This window comes from Scyliorhinus torazame, chromosome 22 (genome assembly GCF_047496885.1).
Source record: "Scyliorhinus torazame isolate Kashiwa2021f chromosome 22, sScyTor2.1, whole genome shotgun sequence".
Classification (NCBI taxonomy): Eukaryota; Metazoa; Chordata; class Chondrichthyes; order Carcharhiniformes; family Scyliorhinidae; genus Scyliorhinus; species Scyliorhinus torazame.
In genome coordinates, this window is record NC_092728.1 from 60,342,061 (window position 1) to 60,356,026 (window position 13,966).

A 13,966-nucleotide genomic window follows, 5' to 3' on the forward strand; every position below is an offset into this window, starting at 1 on the left:
ACAGCGGCCAACAGCCATTCTCCGACCCGGCGGGGGGTCGGAGAATGACGCCCCTGAAAACTCCCACCTTGTGACAAAGCCTATTAATGATCTCATCAGACCATGTTGTACAGTCTGTTGACAGGTAAGTGCAAAACATCTGCACAGGAAGGTGTAACTATTCGTGCACAGATAAAATGATCTCCATGAGATAACCCTTGTAAAACCTCCTCGAGCAGAATTTAATCCGTTAGAGACAAGTGCGCTGATGCCGTGGATCAAACATAGTGAATCCACCAATGTAGTCAGAGCATACCGCTCTTTCGCACTTCAGCGAGAGACTGATAGTTGTTCACACTCAGCACTGCCTGTGTAATCTCCTTCCTTATCTCCAGATCCCCTGCTTGCCGTGTTTCCAATGATGTCCATCGATAGGTTTTTTTGGGGGGGGGTCTTTTGGGTTTTTTTGATAGTTTTTTGAAGAATAAAGGGATTAAGGGTGATGGTGTTCGGGCTGGAAAGTGGAGCTGAGTCCACAAAAGATCAGCCATGATCTCATTGAATGGTGGAGCAGGCTCGAGGGGCCAGATGGCCTACTCCTGCTCCTAGTTCTTATGTTCTTATAAGACCTCTCCCATTCACATGGAGTCCCGCAGCAACAGTTTGGAACACAGACGGACCACATCATTTTAACTGTGAATATTATTTCAGCTTCCCCGCAACAGAGAGCTCAGCTGGGTTCCTCGTCACACCATCGGCAATTGTTATTTAAAAAAATACAAATTTAAAATTGAGGCAGAATTGGACAAAGAGGCATTAAAATGTTTTCTGAACATCTTTTTATTTAGATGGGAGGCACTGATGGATGCATTCAATATTTTTTCAAACAGCTGGGAGTCTTTCTGATTAGCATCCATTGACTTGATGCCGCCTTGCCGAACTGCAATCTAATATTCCCGCATTAGTGGAGAAGCAAAATCCTGGGGATGCTGGAAATCTGAAATTAAAATAGAAAATGCCGGAATGAGTCAACCGGTCAGGCAGCATCTGTGGAGAGAGAAACCAAGTGACTGCGACTCTTCCTCGGAATTGAAGGAAGAATGCAATGGGTTTTATGTTGTTGAAAGGAGTAGGGGAGGAAGGGGGGGTCTGGAAAGGACAAGAGAGCAAATGACAAAGACATCATTGACCGATAGGTGAAAGGGGTCACAGGAAAGAAATAAAGCATTTGTGCAGACTGAGCGTTGATGGCAGAATAATGATCAGATCGGTACGAAAGCAGAAAGTTCAACAACCTCAGACCATGAACTCTGTCCCCCAGTTTGATTGAATTTTTCCCCCAAGGATTATGAACAAGAGCTATCCTGAACCAAGGGTTCCCCTCCGCTTTAGTTCAACTGTGTCCAACCCATCTCCCCACCTCTGTCCTCCCCACCCCTTCCCCTTTCTTCCGAAACTATGATTAGGTTCCCCTTTTCTTCACAATTCACTCACCAGCATCTGGATCCTGCACCATTTCTGTCAACTTCAGAATGGTGCTACCACCAAACACATCATACCCTCACCAACCCTGTCAGAATTCTGCATGTTCCTCACCCTCTGTGACACCCTGGTCCACTAATTCATTACCCTCGACTCCTCAACCCCTTCCCACGACATCTTCCCATATGCTCCCCTGCCATTTACCTCCTCCGTCTTCACTATCCAAGGCCTTATACACTCCTTTCAGGTGAAGCAGTTACTCTTACATCTCCTTTAGCTTGGTACAGTGTCAGCATTACTCCTCCACATTGGGGAGACTAAATGCAAATTGGGTGACTGCTTTGCAAAACACCTCCGTTAAATCTCCAAGCATGACCCCGAACTTCCTGTCACTTGCCATTTTGTCTCACTATCTTGCTCTCATGTTCACATGTCCGTCCTTGGGCCTGCTGCAATGATCCAGTGAAACCCAACGTAAACTGGAGGAATACATCTCATCTTCTGATGAGGAATTTTACAGCCTTCTGGACTTAATATTGAGTCCAACAACTTCAGACAGTGAATTCTCTCCTCCACCTTAACCCCCTTTTATGATCCCATTTTTTCTTCCAATTCCCAAACACCCATCTCTCCCAAAAGTATCATCTGTCTCTTTCACTGACCTTTGTTCTGCTATTAACACATTCTGCTTTATCACCTTTATGCCATTATCAGCACCTTCTTTAGTCTTTGGCACTACCATAATAAGATCGTAATTTTGCCATGTGTTCCATAACATCTTTGGCAAAATGATGTGGCGATGCCGGCGTTGGACTGGGGTGAGCACAGTAAGAAGTCTTACAACACCAGGTTAAAGTCCAACAGGTTTTTTTCGATGTCACTAGCTTTTGGAGCGCTGCTCCTTCTTCAGGTGAATGAAGAGGTATGTTCCAGAAACATATATATAGACAGATTCAAAGATGCCGGACAATGCTTGGAATACGAGCATTAGCAGGTAATTAAATCTTTACAGATCCAGAGATGGGGTAACCCCAGGTTAAAGAGGTGTGAATTGTGTCAAGCCAGGACAGTTGGTAGGATTTCACAGGCCAGATGATAGGGTATGAATGTAATGCGACATGAACCCCAGGTCCCGGTTGAGGCCGCACTCATGTGTGCGGAACTTGGTTATAAGTTTCTGCTCGGCCCATCTTTGTCAAAGGTCTCCTAGTTCCCACCTATCCCTGATCTACTTTTCTCCACCTGCTCCAGTCCCTCGTAAACTGTACAAAATGCATCACTTTTCTCCCACTCGTTGGCTCTGAAGAACAGTCATAGGGAATCAAAACATTACCGTTGTTTCTCTCTCCCCAGATGCTGCCAGACCTGCTGGGCTTTTCCAGCATTTTCTGAGTTCATTTTAGCTATTCAAGGTAGCAATGGCAACATGAGGAAAAGCTTTTTCATGCAGTGAGTGGATGAGCGTTTGGATAGCACTACCTGAGCATAGGGTGGAGGCAGGTTGAACTGACGCATTCAAGGGGGAACTGGATTATTATTTTGAAAGGAAGAATGCAGGATCTGGAGAGAAAGTGGGCGGGGTGACACTAAGTGATTGGTTCCTCGGTGAGCCAGTGCAGACATGATAGGCTGAATGGTCTCCAATGCTGTGACCATTCTGTGATTCGAAATGCAGCTCTGAATGTTTCACTTTCAGGCACAGCTGTTCATCATTCTGCCATTTCACATTTCTTTATTACCATTCCCTTTGTCTTTTGTTGAATGACAACTTTGCCATTCAATCTCGCCGATCCTCTACCCCACCCAGACTTTCCCTTTTCTTCCCCTCCCGCCTTCAGTAGCATAAAATGTATCACATTTTCGTCTTCCCTCAGTCCTAAAGAAGAGTCATATTAGACCTGAACATTAACCTCGGGTCGGATTCTCCGTTCTTGAGAATAAGTGCTGACGCTGGGGCAGAATTTGTGGACTTCTATGTCAGCAAAACTGGCGCCGCATCTGGACTGATTTGGCAACCATTGAGGGGTGAGCACCAGCGCCATGTGGAACACAATCGATTCCAATGCGAAATGGTGCAGGATACGCCAGGTTCAGAATTGACGCTCGCGAGGCTGACAAGCTGCATCCGCATATACACACTACACTCCCCATGCACACCATCCCAGCCAACACCATAGACCATACAATGCAGAAGGAGGCCATTCAGCCCATCGAATCTGCACCGACCCACTTAAGCCCTCACTTCCACCCTAACCCCGTAATGACCCCTCCTCACCTTTTTGGTCACTAAGGGCAATTTAGCATGGCCAATCCACCTAACCTGCACGTCTTTGGACTGTGGGAGGAAACCGGAGCACCCGGAGGAAACCCACGCAGACACGGGGAGAACATGCAGGCTCCGCACAGACAGTGACCCAGCAGGGAATCGAACCTGGGACCCTGGCACTGTGAAGCCACAGTGCTATCCATGTGCTACAGTGCTAAATGGCACTGGTTGTGCTGGAGCGGCAATGATGTTATGTACCTGTCCACCCCAACCCCACAAGCCACCTCCTGGCCACCCCCCACTACTGCCCCCGGCCTTGTCAGATGCCCCCCCGGTCAACGGCACAACTGTCTATGGCGATGTTGGACAGTTTCCGTACCCCTTCTCCCCCCCTCAGCAGCCACACCACATGTATCACGATTTTTGAAAGCACAAGTGAACCTCGCTGTCGGGAAATCCCCCCCACTGGAGGCGGTGAATGGCGGAGGCCCCGGAGAATACCGGGTCAGGCTCGCTAATTATATGAAAACGGCACTTACTGTACGTGCAGAGGGGAATGCCTTGATGCCGCTGTCAAAGCATTGGGGAATTGAGATTTGGCGTGAACCCGGAATCCACCACGATATCGGCGTCAAAACCGATTCTCCGCCCAATCGCCTTTTCTGATTTCAGCGCTGGCTTGTTTCTCTCCCGACAGATGTTGCAGACCTGCTGAGTATTTCCAACACTTCCTGCAAAGATATATCTTCACCATCTGCAAGTATAACAAAGTTTTATTCAATGTAATTTATATGGAAAACTACACTTATTCATACTGTGTTCAGACTGATTTTGCTTGGCATGTACATATTTCCATTCGAATAGGTGAAATTGCAACACTATGTCCTCATGATATACAGTGGCTTATGGAGTGAATGTTAGGCACAAGTGATTGCAGGTTCATCAATGCAGTCTCACTGCTTTCCCATCCAGTATTCCGACATGCAGCCCCAGTGCGCAATGGCATCTCCAGCACAGCAATCGTGGACAATCATCACCTAATATTCCAAGCATTGGGCCAAAATGGACACCAAAAACCAAATCGGTAAGACAAACAACAATAACAGAGCATCTTTTGTTGCGGGAGTATCACACCTATTCGAGTATAGAGTTCCTCACTCCCGCAACTGACCAGACGATGCTTAGAGTTTCAATTCAAGAACTTTATTCCAGCTAGAGCAGGAGAGGTAAGCATCCGCTAGGTGGCCTGCCAGCTCCCTGATCAGAGAAAATACAGGGCAATTATACTTTTGTGTACTTCATAGTAATTAACACACACCAATCAAAAGAATAGATTTGTTAAAAGGTATCCATGTCCATTCACAACTAATAATTAGGATTACCTAATGTATTTCATACGAGTATAATAACCAATCATAATCACAGCATGTATGTATTATTCTAATATCGCCAAGCATGTATTTATCTCTACTTATCTGTTAACTGCTAGATACAAGTAAGATAAAGATATACCTGAGCTGGGGTTCTCATAATCCCATTCAATTGTCCAGTATTATGGAAGACACACAAGATTGGCAGATGCATAATGATCAATTGGATTTTTGGTTGTGAACTGTGTGAGTCCTACCTCTCTATAATTAGTACACCAAGAGTTCTTGGATTTGTATCTGTAGACTCGGAGCTGAAACAACTGCTGGTTTCTCATCGTTAGTTTTTTTGTCTTTAAGAATTTACCAGCTGGCAAACAGTAGCCTGTGTGCGCCGGTTGGTTTTTAACCCTTTCACCTTTAATGTAGAAAAATGTCCCAAGTTGCTCCGTAGGAGGGCTATCGAACAGACTCTGATGCCAAGCTACACAAGGAGATATTAGTCCAGGTGACCAAATGTTTGATCAGAAGTATATTTAAGGAGAGTCTTCAAGTCGGACAGAAAGGGAGAGAGGTGAGGAGATTTAAAAAAAGAGTTCCAGAGTTTACGGCCTAGGCAGCTAAAGACAATGCTGCCTGTTATAAGCAGTGGAAATCAGGTTGGCACGGAAGGTCAGATTTGGAGAAAAGCAGAGATGTAGGGTTGAAGAAAATTACAGAGATATTAGGTGGGATTCTCCAATCCCGCGGCAGAGTGCCCATGGCGTAGTAAACGCCGTTATGTGTTATGACGGCGTAAATGGGTCACTCCCACACTAATTCTGGCCCCTCCAGGGGGCCAGCACGGCGCTGGAGCAGTTTGTGCCGCTCCAGCTGCAGATCCCGGTGTGAACTGTGAGCCACGGGATCCGTGCATGCACAGTTGCGCTGGCACCAACGAGGACATGCGCAGTGGCACCGGCGCCAATGCGCGCATGCGCAGTGGCCTCCTTCAACGCGCCGGCCCGACTACAGGACTAGAATGACGCAGGACTACAGGGGCCGGCGCGTAGGAAAGGAGGCCCCCAGCCACAGAGGCTGGCCCGCTGATCGGTGGGCCCCAATCGTGGGCCAGGACACATCGGAGGCCCTCGTAGGATCAGACCCCCCCCCACCACCACCACCAAAGGCCGTCACCCGACCCTTACACGCCGAGGTCCTGCCGGCCCAGAGCAGGTTAGAACAGAGCCGGCGGGACTCGGCTCTTTTCTTACGGCCGCTCAACCCATCCGGGCCGGAGAATCGGTGGGCCGGCCGTGTAGGCCGGCCTGCGACCGGCGCCGCGCCAACCACGCCGGTGCCAATGGTGCCGATTCTCCGCACTGTGGCGCGGGGTCGGAGAATCCCGCCCAGGAAGTTGCAAGGCCATGGAGGAATTTTAAAATAAGGGTGGGAATATTAAACTCAAGACAATGCCAAGCTGGAAGCTAATGTAGAGTAGGCTGTGGACAGTATAATCTTGGATGAGTTCAAGGTAAAATGTGGTGGAAGATCGGACGTCGGTCAGGAGTGGAACCTTCTCCCGGGACAAAAGCCTTGAATCTGTGATAATCCTCTGCACGATTGTCAGATGTTACTTGATGTGCATGGCTAATGGTCTGTATTTAGTTAGGGGATAAGGCATATTGACATTGGCAATGTGTATACAGTGCAGGAGGGTTCATTATCAAAGGCATCGGCCTCTCAGTTAACGTGAAGCTGTATTGACAGAGCTAATGACATGTCAGATGGATCCTGAGGACATTGACTCTACCTCAAAACATGATGCTCAACCTTTATTTAGATCGCTGATAACAGCACCGTTGGAATATTTTATGATTTTGTTTTTGAGCCTTCCTCTTCCAAATGCACAGGATTGCCAAGAGATAAAGATGGTTCTCAGATTTGGGGTTTGTAACTATGAATTCGAATTGCTTTATTTTTAGAGTGATGAAGATTGATGGAGGCTTTCAAGATCCTGAGAGAGAGGGAGTTGCAGACAGTCTCATTTAAGCAAACTGAGCACAGAAATTGTTCAGAATTTCCAAACATCAAGAACTGTTTATTTCTTCTCATTCATGGGAATAGACTCTTATGATCTGTTTGGCATTCAATGCTAAAAAGAAGAAAATTATTTTGCACCCATGAACCAACATGAAAAAATTTCTTAACATCTATTTTAAGAGAAAATCTGGATTTGGCCTTCACCCCGCTTCCAGATCCTTTTCTCATTGTTTTTAAATTAATGCCTCTAATTATTGGTTTACCATGAATGATCTGCACCCAAAGGCATATGTGAAAGATCCCGTATCACACACTTTTAAGGGAGAGCAGGGGAGTGCTCAGCGTGCAGCCAATGTTCATCCCTCAAACACTATCAGTAAGTCGGATTATCTGATCTTTGCTGTTTGTGGGAGCTTAGTGGCCACAAATTGGATGCTGCATTTCCGACATTGCATCAGTGACTACTCTTCAAAATTGTCCTGAATTAACTTTGGGTGGTTGACATAGCAATTCAAGTTCTTTTATCTTTTTACCTCCCTACATTCCTTGAAGATAAAACACTACGCTCTGCTAAATTAATAATTTGCATTCCTGCCCTCTCCCACTAGTTTAAAAATAAAGGTTGGGGATCACCATCCCGTCACGCCCGTTTTCTGCTGTGGCGCCCCCCCCCGCCGGATTCTCTGTCCCGACAGCCAGTCAATGGAGTTTCCCATTGTGGGTACCCCCATGCCATTGGACAATCCGCGGGCGTGAGTGCGCTGCTGGTGAAATGGAGGATCCCGCCAATGGAGAATCCAGTCCCTGGGGTCTCTCATTTAAGTGAGAAGAATCTTTTTTCTCGCAGGGAGTGGTAAATCTTTGGAAATTCCTACCCCAGAGAGCGGTGAAGGGGGGGGGGGGGTCAATGAATATTTTTAAACAGAGGTCGGTAGATTCCTGACTAAGAAGAGAGCCAAAGGGTATCAGGGTAAGCAGAATGTGGAGTGGAGGACACAATCAGATTAACTGATCATATTGAATGGGGAAGCAGACTCGAGGGGCCAAGTGACCAACGTCTGCTCCTAATTAGTATGTTTGTGTCTTTGCTGAAATGTCACCATTTTGTCCTGGAGTGGGACTTGAACACATAAACCTCTGGCTTTTAGCCAAATCCACGATCAACCGAGTCAGGGTGATACAATTATACAAATAAATGTGGACTGAGAAGCTGATATACTTCACAGGCACTCGTGATTCTCATCCCATCTCGATGGAGTGGGAGGCTGAGCATGAAGCTACAGAGATGGGGAAATGGGTGCCTGGGAAGCGAACGTGTTTTCCATTGGAGGCAGCAGATCAAAGGTCAACAGTGAAGATGTTGGAATGGACAAATATTTTGCAGTCTTCATTATGTATGATTGACGATCAGAGAGCATTCGAGCAGAACTTATTCTTGTGAAACCGGGTTAAATTCTCTGGCTCCTCAGTCATGTTTCTCGGCAGCAGGATTCTCCGTTCCCGCTGCTGGCCAATGGGATTTCAATCAATCTTTGAACCTCCTCTGAACTACCTCTAATGCAACTACATCCCCCTCAAATAAGGGGACCAAAACTGTACACAGTACTCCAGGTGCTGTCTTACCAATGTCTTGTACAGTTGCAGCAACACTTCCCTACTTTTATTCTCCATTCCTTTAGCTATAAAGGCCAAAATTCCATTTGCCTTCCTTTATACCTGCTGTCCCTGCATGCTAGCTTCCTGCGATTCATGCACGAGGACAGTCAGATCCCTCTGCACCGAAGCACTCTGAAGTTTCTTTCCATATTAGGTAATACATTTCCAATCCATTTTTCCGACCACAATGGATGACCTCACACTTATCCACATTAAACTCCATCTGCCAAATTTTGGCCCACTCACCTGACCTATCTATATACATTTGTAAATTTCTTATTTCCTCATCGCAACTTGCTGTCCCAGCTATTTTAGTGTTAGCTGCAAATTTGCATACACCTTCTTTTCAATTCTCAAAAGCACAGACTTGGATGAACATGGATGTCTGGGAGTGTTGTCGGTCTGGAAGAGATTACACTGCTGTCAGTTTCAAATCTTGCGGTTTAATAAACATGTTCAATGTAAGAGAAATTACAATCATACTTAAAGCGGTGTCATGTCCTACTTATGATGGTCATGTGGCAAATTCAGAACAAAAAGGTTTTGATGACATGATAACTTTTGCAATGGGAAATGCTCGCTGTCTTCCCAATTAAGTCACAGTCCAATTTACTGCGCTTGATGCCTTTCATGTCATTGCTTTGTTGAGCCAGGGACACATAATAAAGTTGGTGGAATCCATAAAACCCAGGTTATGAAACCTTTGCTGGGCCATTTTTTAAATTGGATTAAATTTCACATGATATCAACGTGCTTTCAGATCAGCTGCAGCTTAAAGCCAAGTGCGATTTGTATTAGAATTTGACATTGAGCAGATTAATCTGCTCCCTTTGTGACAGATTACCATTTACACCCATATACTCCCAGCCATTGTTTGCTGGTGTGTAATTCCCTGTTTAAAATGCTATTTGAGGTGTTTCCAGAATTAATTCTCATGTATTACATTAAACCGTTTTAAGATTTATTCTTGACGTAATTTTACAGCATCAACAGTCCCATTCTGCTTTATCGATAGCCAAGTGAACATAAATCTCACTGCACTCCAAAGCCAAGCTTGAAAATCTAACCGAGCCCAGAAAATATGAGCAATGGCTAATGATGAATGGTGAGGCTCATTTGATTCGGGGGCCATGGGGAATCCTTTGTGTTGTTCCCATTATAGACAGCAATGCATCATCCTATCCCTGCAAAATGTCATGAGCAGTTTACCCAATTTTGCTGATGCACAGACAAGAAAATGAGCTGGAGGTGTCTCACAAATACCTGTTCAGGGCAGATGCTGTGCTTTGAACAATGAGTGGTGATATATTTGGGATAATTGCATAATTCTATGAAACTATCTTTCGCTGAGCAGTTACAGTAGTGCACATATTTATTTAAACTGCATCAACATTAGTTATAAGGATGCTTGTACTTTCTCACTCCACTAAGTCATTAGCATTAATTCATTCATTCTCCCTCTGCTATTTTGACGCAGTGCTCTGTGCGCTTGTGTTGAATTCTGATCTATCCAATTGTCATCCACAAACTGAGATGATGGATGTGCTGGAGATTCAAGTCTCCTATGTGTCAATGTGAAACGAATTCAGATGCCTGTTATACCAAATTACTAACACCAGTCAGGAGTCAGAAGGGTACAGTTCTCACCAAAGGCTCAAGATATGAATTGGCATAATTAAAGAGTGGAGATGGGATATTTGGCCAAATAGATCCACGCTGGTTTTTGAGCACCATATGAGCCTCCTCACACCCTCCTTTGTCGAACCTAGCAAAATGAACGTCAACTCCTTATCTAGCTTGGGCTTGTGTGCTGCTCACCTCAGTAACTCTGTGGTAACAAGTTCCACATTCTAATCGCTCTCTGGATATAGATGTGTCCTGAATTTCCAGTTATATTTAGTGAAGAATATCTTATATTTCTCACCCTTAGTTTTGCTCTGACCAATAATTGGAAAAATCCTTTATCATCCTATCAAATCCTGTTATTAATTAGGCACCTTTCAGTGTTCTCTGAATACCTGTTCAGGGCAGATGCTGTGCTTTACCTATTCTCAAGAAAGGTGCCTCAGCCTAATTTATGGTATCATCTGAGTAAATCTTTTCCATCTTCTTCAGTATCCCATAGCCTTTTTCATGACGCTCAGAGCTGTGCAGAACAATCCAAGTGTGGTCTAACCAGGGTTCTGTACAAGTTTAACATGACTTCTCTGTTTTTGAGTTCTATCCCCGAGGAAAAGATCTTTCTTACGGCCTTGTTAACCTATATTGCTACTCTTCGTGATTTGTGTACCTGTACCCCCAGATCTCTTCACTCCCTTACCCCATTTGGGCATATATTTTTCCAAGGAGTATGCAGCCACTTTATTATTCCTCCAACATACACTACATCACTTATAATAATAACAATCTTTATTAGTGTCACAAGTAGGCTTACATTAACACTGCAATGTAGTTACTGTGAAAATCCCCTAGTCGCCACACTACGGCGCCTATTCAGGTATGTCATGATCTGTAGACTGATTGAAGTGAATGATGAATGACAGAACATCTAGTTTAAATAATTTATTGTAGGAGAATTGCGTGATAAGATAACTAGGATATATAAAACAATAAACTACGATCACAAATTAAGTATTGTGTTACTACTGAAAAATACATCTATCCTCCAGCATGACCTACTCCCAACTCCCCAGTCACAGGGTCACGTGGTGGATTTGCACCACCACCTAGTGGCCAGAGGTCGTGCATAACATTATGTACAAACCTGCTTTATACATATTATCACAACGTACACTGAGGGAGAATTCAGGATGTCCAATTCACCAAACAAACTTCTTTTGGGACTTGCGGGATGAAACTGGAACACCAGGAGGAAACCGATGCAGACATGGTGAGAATGTGCCAACTCCCCGCAGACAGTGACCCAAGTCGAGAATAAAACATGGGTCCCTGATGCTGTGAAGCAACAGTGCTAACCACTGTGCTACCATGCTGCCCAATTTTCCAATGGCATATCATACCAATGGTATAGGTTAATTTGACATATCTGTTCTGGAAGTCATTGTTGTCTATGATTTATCCCCCAATTTGGTGATGTGGCATCATTGGCAAATTTTGAAGTTATATTTCTGAATTTCACGTCCAGAGCTTGTACATAAATAGTGAGCCAAAATGGGCCCAGCAACAGTCATGTGGAACACTACTCCCTATCTTTTCCCAGTCTTGGTGACTACTATTAAGTTCCACTCTCTGTTTTCTGCTTTGTTGCCAACTTCCTATCCATTCTGCTACTTGTCCCCATATTGTACATGTTCTTACATAAGTCATGTACCTATCATGTGGTATCTTACATATCTCGCGTTGGGAGCACCCTCAGAGGCGGTTCACTATCCCATGCCATGCATATTTATGCATGACGGGGATTGCAAGGGATTCCTTCACGAATCCTGTTATCAGGTCGCCATTTTGAGCAGATGGCCCGATAGCGAGGTCTGGCAGCTGCCACCTCCCCCACCGCAACACAATTCCACCTCACCCAATCACTGTACTTTCTGGGTAACCTCGCCCCACTGTACGAGGGTGACCCGACCCTTCTCACCGACCTCACTCCACCAGAAAACCTCATAACAGAGCCCCCCATCAGAGACCCCCTATTACAAAGACACCACCAGAGAACCCCCATAACAGAGACCCCTCAAGACCCCCCTCCCAGAGAACCCCTTGATAACAGAGACCCCCCTCATACCAGCGACCCTCCCTATAATACAAACCTCTGCCTGGTAGCCAAGGAGCAGTCTAGACTGAGACAGTGGAAATAATCGCTGTTTTAAAACTCAACTGTGCACTATTCCTGCTGCCAGGATTTAAACCTTCTCGGATCTTTGATCTGCAAGGCTTTCATTTACATCACTGAGAAATTACTTGTACGAGGCTGTGATTGGCAGCTTTCACACAGCCAACTGTCTGGATTATTTTATTTTATTTCCCTTCACGCTTGAAAGGGCCTCAAGTACCCTGCTGTGAAACTAACTGCAATGTTTATAAACATCTAGCAATGATTAACAGCTCTTGACCACGTTAAAAGTAGTGTACTGCTTTTCTCTCAATCAAGGAATTGCTTTCTCTGCCTGAGACAGCAGGTGTAGGGCACAGGTGAGTTTTAAAGCAGTGATTTTTTTCACTGCCTTTGTCAGACTGCCCTCTCACTTCCAGGCAGGGGTCTTTGTTATTGGGATGTCTATGTTATGGGTGGGATCTCTGTTGTAGGGGGTTTCTGGTCAAGGCTATGTTACATGGGTGTCTCTGGTGGGTGTCTCTCTTATGGGGGGGGGTCTTTGTTGTGGAGCTCTGTTATGAAGATCTCTGGCAGGGGTACGGTTGGTGGGGTCAGGTAGAGGGCCTGGTGGGGTGTGATTGGGGTGGGTTTGGTGGAGATGGGGTGGGCAAGATTTGCATTGTGAGAGGAGGGGGTTCCTCTGATGGACTTTGGGCGCACCCACCTTAAAGACGTAGTCCCTTGGCCCACCACGAGGTCCACTGCACCATGGCCCCTTACAAATAACTGTACCAATCCAGGCTCACGTGAATCCTGGCCCAGAGGACTGGAGGAAAGAGGACTCTGGTGCTCAGCCGTGGAGAGGACGCATATGGGTCAATTTGACCTATTTACATCCACCTGCTGGCGCGGAGCATGAACCTCGATACTACCGCCAACGGGGGAGCAGAGCATCCACTCTGGATTCTCCGCCCGATCCCGGATCCCTCTGTCAGCATTGGGTAGCAGAGAATCCCATCCCAAGATCGGTGTAATCCATCCAAACTAGGGTTTTTAACCCTCCTAAATTTGATTAGTCTATCAATTATCTCTTCCCTTTCTACCTTAAATTTCTTTATAACTTTTTGAATCCTTCATATTTTTTGACTACTTCTGGTCCACCATGTTAGACTGCATGATTAATACTGAGGCAAAATAATGCTTTTTTTTACTCATGAGTTATCATGCTTATTCAATAGTGGCCCCGCTCTAATCCTGATTTCTCTTTTGTTATTTCTGTGGTTATATGATACTGGCGTTTTTTTGATATTCTTTGATAATTTAAATTTGAAGTTTATCTTCTTTTATTGATTTACTATCTTACTCTTATTGTCTGTCAGCCTCATGTTTTACCTATTTGTTTATTTTCCTTCAGTTCCA

The 13,966-nt window shown here is 45.2% G+C and overlaps 1 long non-coding RNA gene across 1 annotated transcript in view; it reads right to left on the reverse strand.

The window, feature by feature from the left end:
• Window positions 1-837: 837 nt before the first annotated feature.
• LOC140398816 (uncharacterized) overlaps window positions 838-13,966 on the reverse strand; it is a 46,090-nt gene continuing 32,961 nt past the window's right edge. Inside the window, exons 2-3 of the long non-coding RNA XR_011937567.1 lie at window positions 4,267-4,481; window positions 838-976 (exon numbers count right to left, since the gene is read on the reverse strand). This is a non-coding gene — a long non-coding RNA (uncharacterized lncRNA). The remainder of the gene's footprint in view (window positions 977-4,266; window positions 4,482-13,966) is intronic.